The following is a 23,222-nucleotide window of genomic DNA, read 5'->3' on the forward strand; positions in this document are numbered from 1 at the left end:
CCAATCTTTTTTTCTCTAAAAGGAAGAAAATAAATACTTCTGGCTTTAGGGACTTTTCTGTTGCAACTATGCAGTTCAGTTATAGTAGCATAACAGCAGACACAGACAATATGCAAATTTATAAGCACAACTAGGTTTCAATACAACTTTTTTCTCCTGAGCCTGGGCCTGCAAGGCCACAGGCAAGTGGCTTTCATCAATTTGTGCCCCACGTTGGGCCCCAGATGTTATCTGAATCTTAGATGGTCTTATAATAAAAAACTCAGAACCAGACATCAAGGTGAAAGCTGAAAGATCAGAGAAGCAGAGGAAGCCACAGCCAACCTCATCTGTCTAACTCCTCAGCCAATGCTGTTTCTATAAATCCTCAGACTGAAAGCCTCTCAGTCCTCACCTGAAAGAATCTCAGCTGAACTGCTTTAGTTCCTGTTTTCTCATGCCTTATATAGCTTTCTCCATCCTGCCATCACTTCCTGGGATTAAAGATGTGAGCCACCCCTGCCTGGCTCAGTTTCCAGTGTGGCCTTGAACTAAGAGAGATCCAGACAGATCTCTGCCTCCCAAGTGATAGCATTAAAGGTGTGTGCCACCATTGTCTGGCCTCTATGTCTAATCTAGTGGCTATCTCTGTCCTCTGATCCTCAGGAAAGCTTTATTAGGGTATACAATGTATCACCACAGCTATTATTTGAATTTCATAAAAATTTCATGTGTCAAAAATGTTGTTATTCTTGTAAATATTTCCTGCTTGTTTGCTCTGCTGAAGCCATAATGGCTTGAGAATTTTTTTTTCTTCTATTACTTCTTTTGGTGTGCTCTGTCACTTCATGCTCAAGTAATACGCGTTGGAAAGACTGCTTGTGACATGATACCCAAACAGCATTCTCCTATCTCTTCTCTTTTGTTATCTTTTTATCCTTTTTATTCTTCATTGAGCTTATATTGATGGAGTTGGAGATATATCTCAGCAGGATAGAGGGTGTACTGCTCTCATAAGGGACCTAAGTTCAGCTCTCAGAACCAAAAGTGGGCAGCTCAAAATGACCTGTACCTCAAATGCCAGAGGATCAAACACATTTCTCTCTTCTAGCCTTAGCTAGCACCTGAAATCACATATGCATACTCCCCAACACACACACACACACACACACACACACACACACACACACACACACACAATATGTTTGAGTGATTGTTTACTGACATCTTCCACTAGAATATCAGCTTTTGTAGAGTCTTGTCTGTATCTCTTGGTATTTGTATCTCAGTAGCTAGAATAGACCCTATCTATGGGCAAAGGAAAGAAAGATAACTTACTAGAACTTTTGGGGAAGATGAAGGGCTAGAAGCTGTCTCTATATGAGCCAGGAAAGAAAAGTCAGAGTAAAAACAGACATTATCCCAAAGACAGAAATAGAGAAAAGCTTCAGAAGTCTGTGAAGGAAGTAAAATGATACTAGAAATGAGTGGAAGCAAAGACACAGGGAAGTTAGCCTAACACAGCTTTGGACACACAGCTCTGTGGGTTCTGGTGAGACCGTGACTTCTCTACCGAAGCAGAGACAAACCCCATTTGTCCTGCCACATTACTCATAGGACAGTGGCTATGCACTGTCTTGAAAGGGAATTTACTATTAAAACTGAGCTACCCCAGAGGCCTGAGATCAGAGAGCATCCACAGGTTAAGAAGCCTCATTTGGCATGCCACAACCACTGGGAGACAAAGGACAAGTAAGGCAGCTATGGATAACAGGAAGTCCTGACACTGAAAAGCCAAAAAGGTCACACACAGCAGGAAGCTGGACCACACTATGAAGATCATTTAAGGATGGACAAGTCTGCCCTCCGCGGCTGGAAAAGATGTACATCCATTGAAAATTTATCTGAAGTTTTATAGCACAAAGCTAAAGTCAATGGATGAGTCAAATTCTGGAGTCATTGACCCCTTGTTCACTGTGAGTAATTTAGCATATGGAGGCACATAACAACAGAAAGCACATGAGCACGTCAAGCAAGGCAGAAAAAGTCTTTAACAAAGTTCAGCATCACTTTATGATAAAAGCTATGAAAAAACTAGAAACAGAAATAACATAACTTCACATCATAGAGGTTATATATGCCAACTTCTAGTCAATACTATACTAAATACAGAGGAACTGGGAGAGTTTCTGATAAAGTGTAGAATGGAAGTAGAGTGACTTTCCTCTCCACTCTTGTTCAACAGAGTGTCTGAAGTCTTAGCTATAACAATAAGAAAAGAGAGAGAGAGAAATGGGATATAAATAAGAAAGGAAGAATTCAAATTATTCTTATTTTCTCATAACAAAACTCTAAAATTTCTGTGAGAAAACCCATAGATTTGAAAAACATGTTCACCAAAGTAGAAGAATATAAATTTAGCACATCAAAGTAAGTAGCTCTTTCTGTATGCAGAAGAGTATGATGAGAAAGAAAAATGGTGGGAAATCTCATTTATATTTGCTTTAAAATTAAATAGATAAATACCTGTAGAATAAACTAAACAGAAGATGTGAAGGACCTCTTCAACAAAACTATAAAACACTGAAGGAAGTCACTGGAAGCATCTCTCATACTGGTGGATAGTGAGAAATAATATTTTTGAATATATATATATAATTTAAAGCAATCTGCAGATTCGTTATAATCTGTATCAAAATCCCAATGACAATGATCACAGAACTAGGAACAAAATGCTAAAATGTATATGGAAGCATGGCCTAGTAAAGCAATCATTAGAAGAATGGGTAATGCTAGAAATATCACAATACTGGAGCTCAAATTACACTATAGAACCACAGTAATAAAAACGGCATGGTACTGGAACCAAAAAACAGACATTTAGACCAATTACGGAATAGAATAAAACAGACCCAGGAATAAACTCATACAGATGAAGCTACCCAATTATTGACAAAACTATCAAAAACATATACATTTTTAACAAATTGTGCTGGTAAAACTGGATTTCCACATGTAGAGGGATTAAACTTGAATCTACATCTTCTATCTTGAACAGAACCAGTTCAAAGTGGGACACAGACATTCATTTAAGAACTGAGACTTTGAAACTGTGGAGGAAAGCATAGCAAAGCATTCTAAGATACAGGCATAAGCAAAAACATTTCTGAGCAGAACTCCAGAAGCACAGAAAGTAACTCAGTAAACTGACAGGTGGGAGCACAGGAAATTGAAGGTTTCTCAGCAAGAAAAACAATACTACAGGGAAGGAACAGCGTGCAGACTGAGGTAACCAAGTATTTGCTAACCACATGTCAGACAAGCGAATTAACATCCAGGATATATAAAGAGCTGCAAAAATTAGACACACACACACACACACACACACACACACACACACACACACACACACACAGAGTAAACAATCAAAAAATGAACTAATGAAGTTAAGAAATAGTTCTCCAAAGAAGAAATACGATTGAAAATTTTTCAACATTCTTAGCCATCAAAAAACCCAAATTAAAATAGTTTTGAGATTCTACTTCACCCTTTTCAGAATGACTACCACAAAAAGAGAGATTACAATAAATTCAGGCCAGGGGGTGGTAATAGAAGAACCCTTAACAGCTGCTAGTGGAGGTGTACCTTGTGCAACACTGTGGAATCATTCTACAGGTTCCTCTGAAAGTGAAAGTCTAACCGCCATGTGATTTAGCCATACGAGTCCTGGGCATATGCCAGGAAGACTAAGTCAGCACACCACACAGATACTCACACAACTACAGTTATGCATACACTGCTCTCTATAGTGAGGAAATGGAATCAGTCTGGAGGCTAATCAACAGATGAAAGAAACTGTGGTCCATATAGACAATAGAATTTGATGCAGCCATAAAGAAAAGTAGGATCATGACATTTGTAGGAAAATGAATAGAATTTAGCACCAATTTATGGCAATACAAAAGAGCCATTCTCAAAGAAAAGTACTACGTGTGTCCCTCATATGCAGAACGTGAATGTAAAAGTCTATATGTATGTGTGTACATGTATGCATGAGTGTGTGTGTGTGTGTGTGTGTATGTGTGTGTGTGTGTGTGTGTGTGTGTAGTCATGAACCCATGAAAGTGATTGTTGAAGGGAAAGAAAAGGACATAAGAATCGTGGGATGTAGGACATGGGTAATAGAATAGAGGCAATAGCAGGGAAATGGAGACTTGCTGGGGAAGAAGAGAGCCAGCTGGAAGTGAGTGAAGAGAGGCCATGAGGGAAGTCATCGGGGCAGAGAAATAAACATAGAGTAAAAAGTAACATATGTATGAAGATACCATGTTGAAACACATTATCTTGTATGCCAATTTATTAGTCTTGTATGACTAAAACATGAATCAAGTATGTTTTCGAAAATAGGCCGTTCCCCTGCTCATTAGCCAACTCCCTTTGGGAGTTCCATTCTTTCTTAATAAACAATTTCTGTATCACTTCAAAAATAAAACAAAAATTAATAAAATAAAACAAAGGAACTTATTGGTTGGATCATTGAGTAATGAATATGACCAAAACATCAGTACAGGATTTTTACAATAGTTAATACTAATAGAATCATGTTGTCTACTATTTTACATATGTTAAGAATGTTTCCAGGTATAATAAGATTTTGAAGGTTATAACTAGAGTTGACATATCTTTCAACCAAGGACTTGACTGCTTTGCATATTACTAATATACTTTACCAGGACTAACAATGCAGCTCCCCATCTAGCATGCGCATTTGACCTTTTATACTTGTTCATGCCTTCTACAACATCACATATACACATACACATATACATGCACCCACACACATGCACACTCATACACAAATTCATGCATGCACATACCCATACACACACTCATTCATGCATGTATAGATTTAATTTTCAGAAGCTGTTGAAATATTTTAATGAATGCATTATTTAAGAAAATATTCACTAAAATGTTTAATAATAAAGTTGAATTTAGTTTTGTCATGTTAATGTTTTGCTGAGTATTATTACAAACTATACTTGTAATTGAACACACGTGGTTGCAAAATAACTAAACATACTGAATATTACTGACATACCTTATTGCTGAATAATACAATATAAAATTATACTATACTAAATATATTTAAATACATTTATCTGAAACACACTCAGTTACACTATTCTACAATGTCTTTTGTTTGTAGTTTCATTCTATTTAATTACTTTGTCCTTTCAAGGTTTTATTTTGTATACTTTCTGCAATAAAAAGGAAACAGACTTTCCAGAAATTACAAAGAACTGAAACAACAATAGAATAATGAACAATCACATTAGCGTGAAAAGCAGATCCTGCCAATATTACCATTATAATACAAGCTCATCCAAGTCTTTTACAACTTTTCATATTACCCCAAGCCAAGGTAAAAATAGTACACTAAGTATAAGGTAGACTACTTTTACCAAATACACATGGCATGTCTTCCCTCTTAAATAAAATGCCTTGTTAATTAAAACAAGGACATACTACCAACAGTTTTTATCTTCTCTTGCCTCTTGATTATGTTAAAGTGAAACTGGGTCTAATGTCCTAGGGTTCTTAAACAAGCAAATGTTGAAGGGCCCATATGTCAGAGAGTGTTGATGATATCCTGCTTTAATTATCTGTCTTCCATGACTGGGTGTCAATCCTTATCTCTCCTCCCCAGCACCTTAGGAGATCAGCCTAACATAGTCCATTTGGTCTGCAACATCTGTCTAGATCAGTGATTCTCAACCTTTGGGTCGCAACTCTTTTGGAGTAGAATGACCCTTTCATGGGATTCCCTAAGACCATCAGAAAACACAGATATTTACATTACAATTCTTAACAGTAGCAAAATTATAGTTATGAAGTAGCATGAGAATAATTTAATGGTGGGGGTCACCATAACATGAGGAACACACTAAAGTCATGGCATTAGGAAGGTTGAAAACCACTAATCTAGATGTCTTTATTTTGCCCTTATAAGACTTGGAAGACAAACTTCTGGCAGAGACTCGTGCTTGTTGTGGTATCAACAAGAAGTCAGTTTTGTTTTGCCCAGGAAAGACAAAACTAACAGAAGCTAATGTTTGGCACTTTAAAAAGCTAGAAGAGGTTTGAGATGATGGCTTAGTGAGTAATGATGCCTGCCACCAAGCCTGATGACCCAAGTTCAATCCCCAAGAACAACTACAAGATGCCCTCTGACATCCACATGAGTGCTGTATGATGCATACACAAACATACACAAATAAATACACATAATATGAACTAATTAATTAATTAATTAAAAACCTGGGGGAGTGGGGTATTTATTCAAAGAAGGGTGGGAAGTTCATAGATGGAGGATTCAAGCAGGCAAACCTCAGGAAAGAAAAGTCCAGAGATGTGACGCTTGAATAGTCACTTTCCAACTCTAGCATCAGAATGTCTAGTTAGTTGATGACTATGTCGTTGGTCATGCCATGTACTTCATATTAAACCAAATCCCTGAAAGAAATCATGTAATTAGTTTACACTGTATACCCAATCTCAATGCTCCTATAGTAGAAGAAAGTAGAAGTTCAAAGTTGATAACCACAGCATTTTCTTTCTCAAGAAATTTTTCAAGATACCTGTAGATTTTATACATGAGAACTAAGGAATAAACAATTGCCCCATATATAAACCCCTAAACAAGCATGCCATTATTTCACTCTCCTATAACTCTGCATACACTGTTCCTTTCACTGAAAGTCTCTTCTGCATTTGCTTCACCAGGCAAGTTTCTAACCCATTGGTGATGACAGGCATGCATAGCTTGCTATCCTTTGCATAGCCACCAAAGAGCAGCTTTGGGCCACAAACAATGCTTTGCAGGATAAAGAGCCCTCACTGTCAGCATTGAGCATGTATCCTTCCACGGAAGTACCCTATTGGTGAAATTATAAAGGCCACTCCACATAGTTAAAAGGGAGGTTTATTTTGTGGGGTAACTTACAAATGAAGGGGTAGGTTGCAGGGTCTGGCAAAGGTATAGTGCAGTCCGGCGGTGTTCTCTGGAGAACTCTGCTCAGTCTACCTCCAGCGTCCAGGGTCCCGGAACCAAGAGACAGACCTCCTCTCGATCCTTGGTCTTCCACTTCCTCCTCCGTTCTGCCTTGTGGGCGTGACCATTACCAAAGCCTCAATGGGGCTTGGAACTTCCAGGCCAATGCTGGGATGGCTATCCACTACAGTACCCTTCAATCTCTGGGCTTGATGTGAGCCTTTTGTTGTTGTTCTGATCATGAGTATGACTTATAGAATCAGGCCAGCCTTGCTGCTGGATCATCTCCCAGTGGAAAAGGAATGGGATCCGTTCTTGTAGTACAAGAGGAAGGAGTGCATGTGTTCCCCCTAAATCTACTGTAAGAGAGTATCACAGGACCAGCCTAACACCTAAAGGTGATCTTGCTCTGCTTTTTCTGTGCACAACTAAAATGTTGTTCTGCTCAGTGACAGTGTGAGTCATGTCTGTCTTGGTGACATCAATACTTGCAATCCAGGAAGTGGAATAACATTGTGGGAATTATGCCGGTGATGACAGATGTTAGGTGATTTGCTGTCCTCCAAGTAGCGAGGGAGACTAATGCCTTGGGCATGTTCACACATAATACCAGCTGGACATTCTCATAAATTGGAGGTAGGAAAAGCTATTCTCCACTTCTTGCTTGACTACAGTACCTTTACATGTGGAATCTAAAATATGCTAACATCATCTGAAATTCTTTGATTAAATGTCTATTTTTGTTAGTGAATTTATAGTGCTTTGAGAGAGTTGTTTATTTATTACTGTGTTACCAATATTTCCTCTGGTTCCTGACTCCTTTTTAAGACAATATAAAAATTTTTTTTGAGACAAGGATTTCTCTGTGTTGTCTTGGTGACTGTCCTGGATCTCACTCTGTAGACCAGGCTGACCTCAAACTCACAGAGATATGCCTGGCTCTGTCTCCCGAGTGCTGGGATTAAAGGTGTGAGCCATCACCACCTGGCAATAATATAAATATTTTAATACATAAATGAGTTAAAGAGAATTTAAAAGGGATGTGGGTATATATACATATAATGTCTCAGAATATGTCAGTGATACCCATTTTTCAATCAGTGCTGAGAGTCTTATTTTTTCTATTGCTGGAACAACACACAGAGACAAAAAACCATTTAAGGAAAAAAGAGTTTCTTTTAGTGTACAGTTTGATGTTCCAGTCCATCATGTCAGGAACTCACAGCAATAAGAGCCTGCGACAATTTGTCACATCACATCAACAATCAAGAAACATACAAATGATAAATGGTTTGTTACTGCTATTTTTTTTATTGTAGGACAGTGCCCAGTAAACAATAGATGTTCAACTCTGTGGCTGGGAAAAAATGAGTGCAGACAATAGATGGAAATAAAATCTTAACATAAATGTATCTTACCTAAGGCCCACTCCACAACAAGGAATCTGACACTGTTTGGGTAACCAAGAACCAGAGACTAGATGTCCCAGAGACCTAAGGTAAAAAAACCAAACACTACTGGTATTAAAAAATAATAATCAATAAAATGGTCCCTAATGATATTCATAGATTGGTGCCTTGTCTAGTCATCGAGAAGCTTCTTCCTGCAGTAGATGAAAACAAATATAGAGACTTCAGCCAGAGTCTAAATTGAATATCTCCATCAAATCCCTCCCCCCAGAGCTCAGGGAATCCAGTGGAAGGGGAGACAGAAAGATTGTAAGAGTCAGAGGAGATGGAGAACAAGAGAACAAGACTCTCTTGCTGTGGGATGTTCTGTATGTCAAATGTGTTGCTCTGATTGCTTAAAATAAATAAAGTACTGATTGGCCAGTAGCCAGGCAGGAAGGATAAGGTAGGTGGGACAAGGAAGAGGAGAAGGCTGGGAACAGGAAGGCTGAGGGGATACACTGCCAGCCGCAGCCATGACAAGATGTAAGGTACTGACTGGTAAGCCACGAGCCACATGGCAAAGCATAGATTAATAGAAATGGGCTAAATATAAGAGTAAGAGCTAGACAATGGTAGGCCTGAGCTAAAGGCCAAGCAGTTTAAATAATATAAGTGTCTGTATGATTATTTTATACGTGGGTTATGGGACCGTGGGGGCTTGGTGGCACCTGGAGAGAAGCTCTCCAACTACACCCTCTGTCTCAATTAAGCAAAGTGCTTATGAGTTAAGAGAGACTGAATCAGCAAGCACCAGGGCCTACATGTGTCTAACCATGTCCTCTGAGTATACATTATAACTACTAGCTTAGTATTTTTATGGGACTCCTGACTGTGAGAACAAGTAGGTCTCTGACTCTTGTGCCTGCCCTTGGGACTCTTTTCTTCCTGTTGGGCTTCCATGTCCAATTTCAATTTGAAATTTTTTTCTTCATCTTATTATATTTTATTTTGTCATATTTAGTTGTTGCCTCTTAGAAGCCTGTTCTTTTCTAATGAGAGACAGAAAAAGAGTGGATACAGAGGGGAGGGGAGGAAGGGATGAACTGGAAGGAGTAGAGGGAGGGAAAAACTATAAACAGGATATATTGTATTAAAAAAGAATCTACCTTTAATAAAAGAAAAAACATAAATGTAGATGACCCAGTTTAAAAAAAAAACAAAAAAAACAAAACAAACAAAAAAACTATGTATATATGGTTCCTGACTCTTAAGAAGAGTTCATCCAAGTTTTGTTAAGTAAATGAAAGAACAAATGGGTGAGTAGATGAATAAATAAACCAGAGTTTACAGACAAGAAAGAGACCCCAGATCGTCACTCCTAGAAGTGGTTTTAGTTCCCCCTTTTAATTTTAGTTTTTAGACACTTAGTTAGGGTTTCTCTTCCTGTGACAAAACACCATGACCAAAAACAACCTGGGGAGAAAAGGGTTTATTTCAGATTACACTCAGGTCATACTCCATCATTGAGGGAGGTCAGGGCTGAAATATAAGGCAGGAACTGAAGTAGAGGCCATGGAGGAACACAGATGGCTTACTCCTCATCACGTGTTCAGGCTGCTTTCTTATGCAACCAAGGACCACTGCCCTGTAGCATTGCTCCCCACCCCATTCTGCAATAAGCTGGGTCTTTCCATATCAATCATTAATCAAGAAAATGACCTACAAATTTGCTTATAGGCAATTTTATGGAGATTTTTTTCTTTATAAATTAAGGTTCCTCTTCCCAGATAACTCTAGACTGTGTCGAGCTGATTTAAAAAAAAGAAGATTCACCGGGACAGATAATTCGTTTCTTAAAATCTTTCTCGTACTGTCTTCAACATGGATGATTTCCTTTTCTCATGATTCTTCTTTTATCCCATGCCCATTTCCTCCTTGTGTTTTCAGTTTAAACTTCTACCCCATTTTTAACGTCAACTCAACTTCACTATGTTTCCACAAGTCTATCAAATATGGTTCATAGCACTATAAGAGTTTACATCCTCACTACATTGGAGACCCTCATTGTTGGCTAAGTTGCTTCCCTACAACTATCCTAGTACCCCATAATTATTACCCCATAAGCTGAAAGCAATATTTCTTCACAAATGGTACAAGTTAGAGCATAATTGTGTTTATCTGTTTCATTTTATTTATGCAGCAAAGAATATGCCCAGTTGTGTGATATCTTGATCACATTCTGATAATAAAGTTTCTTTTGAATCAAAGGGCAGAGCTAGCTACTAGCTGACCAAAATTAACCACAGAGATTTTGGAGGACTGAGGATAGAGATAGAGAGACAGGAAGTAGTAGGGTGGGTTTAGAGAAGGTCTCAGTCCTTTCGGATGGAGGAATGACAAAGATAAGTCACTGCTCGACTCTCTGCCACTTCTCTGATCATTCAGTTTCCTACCCTGGTATCTGGCTCCCACGTTTTTATTAATAAAGAATAGATAGATAAATGCATCACCCAGTCCCATCCCCTGGGATCTTAATAAGCAGATCAGTGAAATATGGATGCATAGGAAGCTTAAGGACATATTAAAACACATGGAAATCCTGATTCCTCCTTAGGGCTTTTCCTTTTCTTTTTTTTTTCTTTGAGAGTTCCCCCTGAAATTTTATTTTGAATCACTTTGTCAACATGGTGTAATGTGCTGTTTTGTTTCAGTCCCCTTATTTGTGATGCTGCGGTGGAGAGGGGAGGAAACTGTCATATGCTCCAAAGTCACCTCTCCTTCAGGACTTATGAAGAGGAAAATATTTTCTTTTTTGTTTGCCTTAAAAAAATAATTGAAACGTTCTCTGTCTGGCTGGTTAATTGAGCCCATTCACCTGTGACAAATGCAAGCTTCGCTACAGTCAGGACAACACAAGTCTGTCGGCAGGGTCACTCCCAGAGTGCTCTGTGCCAACGCAAAATTGCTGATGTTTTCAGATGGTCTTCCGTGGTTAAAGTCTAGCAGGTGAGCATAAACAAATAGCTCGATTTAGTCAGGAGATGGCCAGTATTGAGAGAGGAGAGGAGGTGTGACAACACTATTTCCATTCTCTTGCTAAGTCAACCAGATTATGCACAGCACCACAAATCCATTATACATGATGTCTGAATTCTACGGCAGAAGCACTCTGGCTTAATGCTTCCGGGACATTTCTTAACTACGTTCTCAGTGTTTCTCCTCTACCCCAGATTCATTTAGAGCAATAAATCGGGGGTGGGGGGAAACAGGGCACAAAAAAATATAATGCCACCATAGCTCTTCATTCTTGTGACGCTGTCTTTCCAAAAAGCCATTGGTCAGTTTTCTGTGCACCCTTTCATGGATGCTCCACTTGAACTACTAAGCCACCTGTTGTGTGTCCACTTATTCATAATACACACTGGCATCTTCCACACACATTATGATTCCTGGCATTTCAGAAGAGTGTGAATGGAGGAATGGATAGATGAATGAATAAAAAGCATGGGGAATTTTTTTGGTCTCTAACTAATCAATACACTTTCTGTGTTACATTACTGGGATTAGGCTTTCCTTTCATGCTTTTACAATTTAGCAATATAAATTTTAAAAAATCATAAAAAAAAATTTCTCTACTACCTGTAGTCCTATAACAAAGAATACTGACTATAAATATGGTGGTTCTATTTCTAAAAGGTTTCCTTATCACTAAAGTACTGTAGGAATATCTTGGTCATGAAGAATCAGCCTTGGGAACCATGGCCTGACACTTTTTTTTTTTTTTTTTGTCAACTTGGCCTTGCCAAGATAAGCTGTGTGATGGAGATAGCTCAGACAGATCTTGAATTTGCTATGTATCTTTTAACTACTCATCTACCCACCTCTGACTCGCAAGTGTTGAGATTACAGGCATGTCCCATCCTGCCCATCTCAACTCTTTCTAAGTAGCCAATTTCACACCATTTTGTCTTTTTGAACAGTCAACAAAAATTGTGAAATAAAGAGAAACTGTGACCAACAATTCAAAGAAACAGAAGCTGCTCAGTTGCAGCTGCTGAGGACACAGTCTCATGAGAGAGTCTTGACCTGCTGCTCACTGTCCTATGACAGCCAACCTTCACTCCTAGGCTCCTAGGGAAACCTGTCAATGCTGGACTTCCTCAGTTTCGGAGCTATAAACTCATTCTCAGAAAAAAAAAAAAAACAAAAAACATAAGGATTCTGTTAGGAGCAAATGCCTAGAGGTTATAATAATAGCTTATTAAAGGCTGAAGTGTTTTAAGTGAAATTGAGTTACATAGCACATTCCTTTAAAAGTATCTTGTTCTCTGGTGCCTATGGTGAGACACTTTGCGCAGCCTTGGTGCAGGGAGGAGGGGTTTGAACCTGCCTCAACTGAATGTACCAGGCTCTGCTGACTCCCCATGGGAGACCTTGTCTTGGAGGAGGTGAGAATGGGGGATGGGTTGGGGGGAGAAGGCTGGAGGGCGGGGAGGACAGGGGAATCTGTGGTTGATATGTAAAATGAATAGAAAATCTCTTAATAATAAAAAAAAAATTTAAGTATCTTCTTGAAAATTATGATGAACGTTTATATCCAGCTGCTGTCTTCACAGAATGGCAGTATGAGAGTCAAAGTTATTTAAATTAATGAATAAAGAGAAGACACTCGCCATAAAGCTGGTTCTAGGCAAAAGGCTGAATATCAAGTTTCTGTAGCAACTCTCTTTGGCAAACATCAAATACTGTCAGATGCTGTGCTGAGATGTCCTGGGAATAAGTTCACCTTCCTTTCACACAGGCATGGAAATTGGCCTTATCAGATCTGGTCCTCTTTCCTCTTCAGACTGTTGCTATGTCAACCTATTTTGTTTTTATGCTGTGTTTTATCTTTTTTAAAGATTTATTTATTTATTATGTATACAGAGGAGGGCGCCAGATCTCATTACAGATGGTTGTGAGCCACCATGTGGTTGCTGAGAATTGAACTTAGAACCTCTGAGCCATCTCTCCAGCCCTTATTTTGTTTTTTTAAAGATGTTTTGCTCTTATCTTTCAATGAGAGTCTGCCCTCCAATTGGCTGCACAGTAAAATATGAGCCATGCTAGAGATACTTTACAAATATTTGACTGTTATCCAGTGAAAAACAGAAGTGATAATTAAGTGTGTTTCACTTAAGGTAAAATTCAGAGTCATAAGAATAGAGAACATGAGTCCAGTGAAATACTCAGGAAGGAAATGTGCTTGCTGTCAAGCCTGATGACCTGTGCTCTGTGGCCACAACTTTAGTGGCAGAAGGAAACAATGGATCCCACAACTTGTCTTCTGACATCTAAACACGTGCCATGCTACACAATTGTGTGTCCACATACATACATCATGGTAAAAAAAAAAAAAAATACAATAGAATAGAATGTAAGAGTAGACCCAGGTCCAGACATTTTGATGATGGAGTGACCTAAGGAAGATGAACTTGGAAAAATCAGGATAGCATCTATTATATTACAGCTGAGAAATGGAAACCAGCTGTTGCAGGTGCATTTTCACTGTGTCTCATGCTAACAGAGCTAACAGAGACTTTTAGTACAGCCAATAAAATCAAGAAGCTCCTAATGAATGTAAGTTTAAGAAACAAGCAAGACCCTGTCTTGGCCCCTAAGCAGGAAGTGGTTTCTTCCCAAGACAGCCATAAATCTCCAATATAGTGTTGAATACTATACCGGATGAATATCAATCCCTGGAAATGAAATGAATATGCTGCTTGTTCATATTAAGAGACCATATTTATCCACACTAATAGCCAATGCTTTGCAAAAATAGTTCATGGAATAGAGATCCAGAACATCCTACATGGCTAACTCCAAAGAAACAACTATCAGATTTCATACAAAATAATGAATAAATACTTCATACAAGAAACAAAGATATCTTCTTACCTCAGCATTAACCTCTATTATGTAAGTTAAATGAACATATACATTGATAATAGCAACAAATTCCATGATACCTAGGAATAATTAAACAAGCATTACATTTAGTTAAATATGAGCATACCAACATTTAAGAAAGAATATATTTAAACCCTGTCTGTAACACACAAGAGATAGTGCAAAGATATTAATTTTCCTCTGAATTACTTTATGAATTCAATTAATTCCAGTAAAATATCAAGTCTCCTTTTTATTGTTAAAAGCTGCTTTTGTAGTTCATCTAGAGCAAGTGAAATCGACTATCATACCTTCTTGACCCTTTGCAATGGCTGCTTTGACTGGTGGCATGTGATAGGCATTAGACTAGTAACCACATATAATTGAGTAAATAAGTGAACAAATAGATCCAAGTAATAGACGTGATATGGGAAATACATTAAAAAAAAAAAAAAAAGAAGAGTCCAGGGTTTTCAAAAGAGCAAAAAAGCCCACTGCATATCAGAATAATCACAAAAGCTTCATGATTATCAGAGCCCACCATGGCAAACATGTAAAACTGCTTGCCCATCGTGACTGCAGAACTGCAATAATGAAGGATTCTGGACCAGAGACGGGCGAGTGCTGTAAGTCTGAGTGCAGTGAACAGACTTAAGCCCTGGCTCTCTCCCATCTCATGTCCTGACTATGGTATCTAAAGGAAAAGATCAAAGAAAATAATATAGTCCTTTAATAAAAACTAGCATGAGGGCTGCTCTTGATTGTATATTTGTAGGATTTAGAGTCATCATGGAAATGAAATCTATGGGCACGCTTGGGAGACATTTTCCACTTTAGGTTAACTGGAGTAAGATGACATATACTAACGGGATACACCATCCTGTGGGCTGGCAAGTCAGAGTGAATTCAAAAGGCAAAAGGGAGCTGGGCAGCAGGCATGCACCACTCTCCGCCTCCTGACTGCGGAGGAAATGTGACCAGCTGCCTCACACGCCTGCTCCCATGACTTCCTCACCACGAAGGGTTGTGCACTCAAGCTGGACGCCAAAGTAAACCTCCCCTGTCCTGTGCGTGTTGCTTCTGTCGGGGGTGTGATCACAGCAGCGAGAAAGGGAATCAGCTACTATTAAAGGCACACCAGTAGCTTGCCTGACAGTAGACAGAAAACACCCAATGAAATGCCAGCAAACCAGACCCTTAAATACGTAAAAAAGCATCTTTCACAAGCAAGTAGTGTTTACAACAGGAATATGAAAAAGTTCACCATTCGAAACTCAATGTAAACTACAGCTTTAAAGAATAGACAACAAAACCAAAGTAATTAAAAAACAAAAACAAAAACAAAAACTTTTGCAATGAGATGCCTTGTAAGAAATAAACATTCAATCAGGTAAGGTGGCTCAGTTAAGGAGTTGCGAGTTGAGTTCTGCCCAAGCAGGAGGACTTAAATTTGATCCTTAGTTAGCACCCAGGTCAAAAAATAAACATGACGGCACCTGCTTGTGAACCAAGTGTCAGTGAGATGGAGACAGGCAGACCCCTGGGGCATGGTGGCCAGTCAGCCAAGCCTAATCATTGAGCCCCAGGTTCCAGAGAGGGACCACCTCATAAAACAAAGTGGATGGCTCCTGAGGAACAACACCCATGGTTGACCTTTGGTCTACACACACACACACACATGGTTGTGTGTGTGTGTGTGTGTGTGTGTGTGTGTGTGTGTGTGTGAGAGAGTGAAAAGAGGGAACATTAATTTTCCCCATAAAGCATGATGTAAGCCATCCCTGCCAATTCTTTTAGCCTTTTCATAACCCTGAGCTGACAAGCCTCCTTGGCTGTTGCTGTGTAAAAAGCACCATTGCTATTTCTGGCTGCCAATATTCAAAGACTAAATGGGTAAAGAATTGTTATTTGTTCCCTTTTCAGAATATAATTTCATGTATTAAAATGTTATTTCCAATAAACAATTAATTTAAGCTTCAGTTTTCTGTCCCAGATAAGTACCCGTTGCTCTTCAATACACCACAGTACTAGAAAACCAATGGTAATATCTCCACGCAAATTTTTCTTTCATTAGATACTGCTTTTGAATTATTTGGGAGCTCGCTGCCCTCCATTCCTCCGAGATAAAGAGGTCTGGATCACTCATACATTGCTGGCTTTTCCGGGTTATAAATCTTACAAAGCATGGAGACGCCCTTACTGTGTCACAGATAAGAGACTTGGAGAAAGGACTGTCAGGGACAATTTACTGGACTTGAGAGCTTTGAAGGATGGGAATCACTTAAGACAGGAGGAAATATCTTTTTCGGCTGCCAACCCCTTTCTTTCATTTGCCTCACCTCTAATTTAAGGCATTTAGTCTACAGCTGATAGCTTTCATTCCCACCACTCCTGGGCCTTGCCCTCCAGTGCATTCCTTGTCACTTGTAACCGTCACTCTACAGTTAATCTTGGGGGCTCACAATGTCAGAAAGACAGATTCATCTGCGTCTTTCTGGAATGTCAGAACTGATTAAATTTGGCAACAATTTTATAAGCCGTTAGGTCCAAATTTCTGTGGGTAGCATGATCATTGGCAAACAAAATTTTTTTTTAATGCATTTGCATGTGGGGGGCAGTTTGCATGAGGATGTCAGAAGATGACCTAAAATATCACCTTTAAGAACACCACTGCCGGGCGGTGGTGGCGCATGCCTGTAATCCCAGCACTCGGGAGGCAAAGGCAGGTGGAGCTCTGTGAGTTCGAGGCCAACCTGGTCTACAAAGCAAGTTCCAGGATAGCCTCCAAAGCTACAGAGAAACCCTGTCTCAGGAAAAAAAAAAAAAAAAAAAAAAAAAAAAAAAGAACACCATTGACTTCATTTGAGACAAGGTCTCTCATTGGCCCAGAGCTCACCAATAATGCTAGACTAGATATGCTGTTCAGGGAGTTCCAGGCATTCTTCCTTCTCCACTTCCCCAACACTGACATTACAAGTCTATACCACCATGACCAGGTTTTTTTAATTGGTTACTGAAGTTGAAATAAAGTCTTTGTACTTGCAAGGCAGCACTTTACCAACTGAGTTATCTCCCAGCTCCTCTTTTATTCCAATATTAATTACTAATATTAACTCTCAGATCACACACATAGATAGATCACTTCACATAGATAGATGATAGATAGATAGATAGATAGATAGATAGATAGATAGACAGATAGATAGATATTCACCATTTATGCCCCAAGAACAGTTATCTGTGGGTTCCTTGATGCACATAGCAGGTAGTCAGTGGGGTCACTGGGACGATCTCAACTACCTTGTTAGGTATCATTCTTTTTAGGGGCTCCAGATGAGGGTTCTACACCCTTCCTTGATCTGGTGTGTTTGATAAATGCACAGACATTTTTTTGATACCAGTTTTAATACAATAGTATGCCATGTATTCCCAACCTACATTGATAATTTATAGGCAGCACCTTTTCACTTGTGGGACTTTTATTTATAAAACCTCATGGTTCTTGATGGACCAGGTAGCAATATGCATATGCACAAGGAAAATGCATAAACATTCTACCTCTGCATTTATAGTCAAAATGGGGTCGAATGCTGCTCTGTAAAATGGAGTCATCCAGGGCAAGGCTCAGCCTGACAGGTACTGTTTCACATGATGGGTGGCCAGTGATTTAAATGGGTGATTCTAGCCATTTATCTATGTCCCCACCCCTTTATCTATGTAATCTGGTAATGGCAACAGTCGTTCTCAGCTGTTACTAGCCAGAGTGACCATACCATCTATGTGTCTTCTGATATATACACAGTCAAGTCTGTGCATATATTATTTCTGGTTTAAATACTCAGAAAGGATCTTATTGTCCCAGATGGACTCTGATCTACATAAGAAAAAGACATCAATATGAAATCTTAGGAGCTTCTTCCTCTGCAAAGAATCTATTGCTCTGCTCACTCCTCTAGTCATGTAATCATGTGATGAGGGGCCATCCAATTAGGTTAGGTTTGCAGCACATTCATTAATGCCACTGATGCCTCTGCCAACCTAAAGAAGGCTACTTCTCTTGCTAGTGTCATTATCCACAGATCTGAACAGGAAAAGCTAGTAAATGTAGACTCTGGAGATTCTTCAAGCTTTTGACTGGAAGATTTTTCTCACTTTTGCAGATATTTTACAGCTTCCTCTAAAATTCTTCATGATTCTTGAAAGTTGTAGACATTGGATTTGATTACCCAGCATTCCCTTCCCCACTTCATCTATTAAGGATCTGGTTTTCTTTAGCTTGCTACATGCTAGATGAAAGAAAGACTCCTTCCTTCTTTGTATATTGTTGATGTTTCTGAGAGGAAAGGAGCCATTTTTCTAAGGTTGGGAAGGTTAATTCAGGATGCTAGGGCACCAGACAATTAAGGGTAGCCAAGGTTTCCTGAAGTATTGGCTTTCAAGTTGATTATTTCACTGTCAAGGAGAACAAGGAAACACAAGCAAGCTGTGAACAATGGTTTATCAAGGAAAAGTGAGAAGGCACTTCTGGAATTGGGGGAGATAAGTGTTCAAGGGAGGAAGACTGTAGTGTTGTGCCTCCCAGTGAGCTATTATGGATTTTATGGAAGAATTGGACAGAGACAATTTATTGGGATTTTTCATTTTAGAGTTCATTTCTGGCCAAGTAACGAATTCACATTCTTTATACAAGCTGCCTTAGCCCAACTGAAGAATCTATTATGTGTAACTCATAGGAGAGGAAGGTGCTCATGCATGCTTCTGGGAGTAGCTTATGATCATCCATGACCTCACAGTGATTGAGAGTTAGGCAAGGTAAAGGAGAAGTCCAACCTAAGGCAAACTCCTTCCCTCCCTTCATCCTCAGGTGTGACCCGAGGCAGCAGGGTGAAGTTACAGCTAGCAGAGAGAAACCGACTGCTGTTGAAAGGTCAACCACGGACCTGAAACTATTCTTATGCTCTCTGTGGGTAGTATGTATTTGTCAGAGAAACGTATGACAAACAGTGGATATTTGCTGCATTAGGATTTTGGGCTCTGGCAAAATACAGCTCTCTATCTAGAGCAAATCCAAGAAAGCACACTGCTGAAGGCTGTGTATCAACGCAGCTAGGTCAAATGGTTTTCTTTGAAAGAGAACTTCACATGTGCTGTGGTTTGTACATTATGCTTCTCACATCCATCTCTGTAATTTGTAATTTAGGGAATAGTTTGGTGAGAGGAATCTCAGCCTCTACCACTAAAGTTGGTCTTAATTCATTTCCTTCTGTCCTCTGGTGTCTGTCCTATACTCTTATTACTCTTACAGACCTCATATGATTCTCTCAATGGCCTATTTGTAGTCATGTGCCAGATCTTTGATCAGGAGGACCTGAATCCTGGGTTTCCATGTTATTCCCTATCTGGTATAGAAGTGTAGTCTCTTACTAGTCACAGTGGGGCAAACCAATGGACCTGAGTGCACTACTTGAGTTCAGTTTTCTATCACCACTATAGCAACTTATCAGACAGGCTGAAATTGCACATATGTTCTCTTTCATTACTAGAACTTTTTAGTCAATATTAGTTTCCCAAGGCTAAACCAAAGAGGTTGCCAGGCTTGCCTTTTGTAAAAGTTCTAGCTTCTGATGCCTCTATTCTTCGAGTACTCCCTCACCTTCAAATATCATTACTCCAATCCCTAGTTTGCAAAAGCCCTTGCTTTTCTGCTCTTCTGCAGTAGACTCCCCATCTGCTTTCTTCTCACAAGGACTGTGTGACAACATTTGAGGCTCTTGCTGGTAACCCAGGATAAGCATACCATCTCAGCAGTTTTTATTAACTCTACAATGGCACTACTGCCATGGAAGATAGTAGCCAAGGTTCCATTAATGAGGACATGCCTACCACATCATGTGATGATTATTTGTTTTGTTTTGTTTTGTTTTTCGAGACAGGGTTGTTCTATGTAGCTTTGCACCTTTCCTGGAACTCGCTTTGGAGACCAGGCTGGCCTTGAACTCACAGAGATCCGCCTGCCTCTCCCTCCCAAGTGCTGGGATTAAAGGCATGCGCCACCAACGCCCAGCAATGATTAATTTTATGTGTTAGATTGAAGAGTGTTTTGGTTTCATTTTTGTGTTAAATCCATGAGCTTTGAGAAGGATGACTGCCCTCCATAAAGTATATGGGCCTCACAGGATACGCTGAAGGCCTGAGTGGAACAAAAGACTGGCTTCACAAGCAAAAGGGAACTTTTTAGCTGACTTTTTAAAAAAAAAAATCATCTCCATCACTGTCTCTTCTGGTCTTTGCCTGTCCATTTCTCTACAGGGAAGTTGTAATACCTTCTTTGGGGTCCTCAACTTTGCACTTTGGAGTTGCCAACCTCTGTAATTGCTGCAAGTGCCTAATCTTTTGCCCATGATGCAAGGCAACTCTGAAATGCAAAGCTCGATGTGAATTTTCTTATCAAGTTGTGTGGCTTTGTTAGATATGTTTGACTTCTCCCTCTATTCGACCATGCTATCACAACTTAATGCAACAATCACAAAGTTTATTATAAAAAGGAAGATAAAACATGGACATTTATAAACAAAACAGAAATTTTGTTCCATTAGGCCTGTCCTCAAAAATGATCATACAGATTTTGGTCTTTATCTCTTCTCTCTTTGGCTAACTTTAAGAAAATTAATAAATATCACTACTTAACATGCTGGATAGGAGTTTCTAGGAACCTTTCTAAGAAATGATTTTAACCATTTCTCAAGGAGCATCTGCATTCTTCTCAAAATATCATTTAAAATGTAAGGGAATAATAAATGCAGAATTTTTGATCTGTTCACAAAGCCCAGAAGATAAGCAAGAACAGGAAAAGCCACAAATTATACAGAACACTAAACACAGCTATGTAACTAACAGTTGAGTCCACTTCCTGAATGATTAACAGTTTATAAGAAGCCTAGAGGGGTTTTATCTCAATTATCTAAATACTTAAAAGAAAACACCTGGTAGGAGATGTCTTGAAACTACTCATGAAAGTTACTTAAGGTTTCTATTTAAAATGTCAATCTTCTAGAATATAAGATGAAGAAATTTCAGAACCTAGCTGAAATGTAATAACCATGTACCAGCACATAATATAAAGAGCACATAAGCAATATTAAAGCAAAGTGTATTATTGTTACCTTCCCAGATTTACAGTTGTGTGAGCTAAAGGTCAAGTAAGTTGTTCAGAGTTACAATGAATGACTTCTATGAGCCCTGGGAGTTACCCAAAGTTCCCTTTTCCAAGAATAGTGCTACTCTCAAGGCATTATTCTCATCGCTTTGTGCTCATCGCATTATTTTTATTGCATTATTCCACATGTCTGCTAGAGCATCCTCTACGACATACATCAGAAGCATGTGACTCTTATAGTCTAAGCACAGTTCTGGGTCCAAAAGAATTCAAATCTGTAGAAGTCATCATCAAACTGGTCCATTTAATTTATTCAGGAAAATGAATAATTATGAACACCATACCAAGCATAGACAAAAGGTGCAATCTGTTTTGAGTCTACTGAAACTTGTTACGTTTTAAACTAAGAAACAGATATTTGGATTTGTATATAAACTCCATTCAGTTGATCCTTAAAACTAGCTTCTTATTCACATCATTATGTGTATGCACATCTTCAGTAATAAAGTTTAGTTCTAATTCTGCTCTGTGTTACTTTGAATTGCCTGACATATAAGAAGCACAGTGAACCACACAAGCAACGTATCTAAATATGCTACTATCTAAGCACTGAAACTAATTCTTCTTGAATATGTACTGACTTTTTGCAGTGTTAAGACAATATGAGTAGATGGGGGGAGGGGCTTTTGGTTTTGTTCTGTCTTTGTTTTGATACTATGGACTGAACCTGGACCTCAAGTACTCACTCTACCACTCATCTGCATCTCCACCCCTAAGATGTTCTTAACAAAATTTAAATTTTGAAATAATGTTTTGGTTTCAATAACAGATGTGCTAACCTATTCATGTTCAGATACTCAACCGCTGTATAATCAACAACATGTATTTGTAAGCAAGTTGGCAATAACAAAGTATATGCTCACTGGTAACCACACCTCTCAGCAAGGATATGAGTGGATGTCACCTTGTAATTCAAGTAAAAGCTACTTAAATAGCATCTTCACAATGTAGTTTTATTCATTTCTCCATCCAAGCCAACAACAACAACAAAAACAAAAAAAAAAACCTGAGAAAGTAGCCATCATAAGCCACATCCATATTATGCTTCTGAAAATATCCTTTTAATAAGACTTCCTCTCTCTTTTATATTTATCCCTTTAATTTAAAAAGTAAGTCAAAGACACCAGTTTTATTCTCCTTTGCTGGTATTTTTCTCATTGGATTGTTGGTAGAAGAGACTAGAAGAGCAAAAGGGTAAGTAATTAAATCAATTAAAGTCACACCCTGCCTCCATCTCCAAGCTAGGTGAATCTGAGATGCTTGCAGTCCTGTGTTTCATTAGAAAATGTTGATTGAAGGAGATTTAGAACGCTGCAATTCCTGTCAACAGACTCCCTGTGCTGACAAACCTGGCAAAATTGCAGTCTCTTCTCAAGCTCCATGTTCCACATTCCCTGGTTGTTTTTCAGATCTAAGTGGTTTCTGAGCCCTAGAAACTAAAGAAACAACTGGGGAGTTTGGGCCTTGGCAAGGTTGCTTCTGTTTTTGAATTGGTGACATTTCAGCGACCATATGTCATCTGTTTTTTGAGACTGTGGAATTTCCCAGACTATCACTGAAAGCAAGGTCTGATATATTTTTGTAAGGAGGAGGGAGGTCAAATAGTGAATGGGTTCTGTCCCATGACAAAGAAAATCTGTTCAAGAATTTATGA

The sequence above is a fragment of the Onychomys torridus genome, chromosome 12 (assembly GCF_903995425.1).
Source record: "Onychomys torridus chromosome 12, mOncTor1.1, whole genome shotgun sequence".
Taxonomy (NCBI): domain Eukaryota; kingdom Metazoa; phylum Chordata; class Mammalia; order Rodentia; family Cricetidae; genus Onychomys; species Onychomys torridus.